The 2,293-nt window shown below is 57.2% G+C and overlaps 1 long non-coding RNA gene across 1 annotated transcript; it reads right to left on the reverse strand.

Moving 5' to 3' along the window:
- Positions 1-233: 233 nt before the first annotated feature.
- Positions 234-1,918, reverse strand: LOC109309828. The gene is made up of 3 exons (XR_002101070.1): positions 1,810-1,918; positions 664-1,138; positions 234-452 (listed from the first exon to the last, which is right to left on the reverse strand). It is a non-coding gene; the product is annotated as an uncharacterized LOC109309828 (long non-coding RNA).
- Between the last annotated feature and the right edge of the window lie 375 nt (positions 1,919-2,293).

The raw sequence follows: 2,293 nt of genomic DNA on the forward strand, positions 1-2,293 counted from the left end.
CTAATTTCCTAGTGTTCTGTTCCTATTGAGAAAGCAAACTACACAAATCCAAAGGGATTCCCACATCCAACTTTCACACTTCTTATTGTTACATGGCAATGACCGCTTGATTGACAAATAGAGTGATTGCCTTTGAAAGATTTCTAAGGATTTTAAGAGCATGAACTTCATTCTTTTTAAACACCTTCTTAAATAAATGCTTCAAAACAAAGTCAACCATTGATCCAGGTCTCTGAATAAAAAAGTTCTCTGCATTTGACAATTGAATTTATTACTAAGAAGAAAATGTACATTAATCTTTCTGGTTTATTGTCTTCATTTGACAAAGGTAGAATTACAGAGCTGTTGCGCAAAGAAAGATTTGTACCCTCTGTTTGGGATGGCAAATCTACATAAATTCATTGATTGACTGTTAGGATAAAAGCAATCTTGACAGTGCTCTGTGTTGTCACCTGAAGAGAAACAAGGATATAATTTATGCTTTGTTCTGTACTAATCCTTGCTAAATAACTCATTTTATTCTCTGGATATATTTACTATTCCACCACCCTGATTTTTATAGCAGGGAAAAAGAACAATGAAAAATGATTATTTACTGCTAGGGGATGAGGGCAGGGATTAACCAGGAGAGGGGAGGGGGGAAAACCCCCACTACTAACATACCTGGAAAAGTGTTGTACTAGCCTTGCTGATTGTGCTCCTCTCCTCCCACTGGGGTTCCTCCTGATTTCAATGGGGGAAAGAAAGAGGGGTGGGGGTGGGGGAAGGAAGGTGCCAATTGTCTATCCATCACATGTGTGCGCACGGGGATAAACACACCAACCAACCGTAGGAGGGAAGATTGTTTTTCCGTTGAGAGCTGCAACTCGGCAGAATCTGCGCTCAGAGGAAGAAGGCTCTTGCAGGCGTGCTGAGGAGGCTTCCTCCACGGCTGCCTTATCACACGTCCCCTTGACTTGTGCCACCAAGGGTGGAGGTGCACTTGGCCCTGAGGAAGGGGCAAAGGGAGATCATTCAGCCCTTGGCCTCCTGCCTGCCAGAGCCAGCGAAAAATTGGGTTTTTATTCCCACTCCCCCCCCCCCTTCTTCAAGGCGGATCTCCACGCAGTCCAAGCTTGTTAGTCATGAGTTGGAATTCCTGCACAAAAATAAAAAATAAAAAAAAAATGCAATTTTAACTCAGAAAAGCCTAAAATAATCTCATGGCCCTGGGATGCAAGTGCTGAGAGCAGGGGGGCTCTGGGGCAGCACTGCGGGAAGCGGGGCCGAGGACCTGGCTTCAGGCTTCCGGAGGCAGGGGCGGTGCAGCCGGCGGCCCCCTTCAGCCCGCCCCGACACCGGACCCTACATTTGCGCTCGTGTCCGAGGCGGAGGCTGAGCTCCGCGCCGCAGCCTGCGCAACCAGTCAAGCCGCGGGCCTCGGCCGGCAGCCGGGGCCGGCCTCTGGAAGCGGTGCCCGGAGCCTCCGCGCGGCTCCCTCGGCTCATCCCCGCGCCCCGCTCCGCCACTGGGGCCGGGACTGCTCCCCGCTTCAGGCTCCGGCCGCGCCTCTGCGGGGCTTTGCCCGCCCTTTCCCCCGCGGGCGGAGGCCGCACCTGGAAGGCGGGAGCGAGCCGCAGGGACCCCGCGCCCCGCTGCCATTAGGAAGGCAGCCTGCACTGGGGTGCACGGGGCGGCGGAGGTGCCGCGCTGCTGCCTGGCCCCCAGTGGCAGCCACGACTGGGGCGGCGGCTGCTGCTGCTCCCCCCCTCCTTTTCCTCCTCCTCCTCCTCCTCCTCCCAGCCCTCCGGGCCCGTCTCCGGAGCCCACCTCAGCCTCGGCGGCTTCTTTCCCGCCCCGCCCCGTGCAAACGCCACCCGGGCGCACGGCAGCGGCGCTGCCAGGCGGCGAGGCAGGAGCGAGCGGGACTGAGTCAGAGCCAGGGGGAGGGGAGCGGCGGCGGAGAGGGGTGCGAGGGGAGGGAGGGAGAGCAATGAAATAAATAAATAAGCCCGGCAGCACCAATGAGCGCGGCAGAGCCGGCGGCGGCCGGAGCGGGGCTGGCTCCTTCGCCTGCCTCTGCCTGAAGCCGCAAAGTTCAGACCCAAACGTGTTGCGCCGCCGCCTGCTGCCGCCACCTGCTCCAACGCCCCGAGGAAGGCGGGCGGGCGAGGAGCTGCAGCTGCGTCGCCTCCCGCCTGGCTTGCCTGGACCGGCCGGGAGACGGCAGGCAGGTAAGGCAGCCTCGCGTTTCCTTCTGCCCTGCTCATCCCAGCTGCTCGCTTCTCCAACTCGTTATCCCCCCCACCCCTCA

Source organism: Crocodylus porosus, unplaced genomic scaffold (genome assembly GCF_001723895.1).
Source record: "Crocodylus porosus isolate Cpor-Errol unplaced genomic scaffold, CroPor_comp1, whole genome shotgun sequence".
Taxonomy (NCBI): Eukaryota; Metazoa; Chordata; order Crocodylia; family Crocodylidae; genus Crocodylus; species Crocodylus porosus.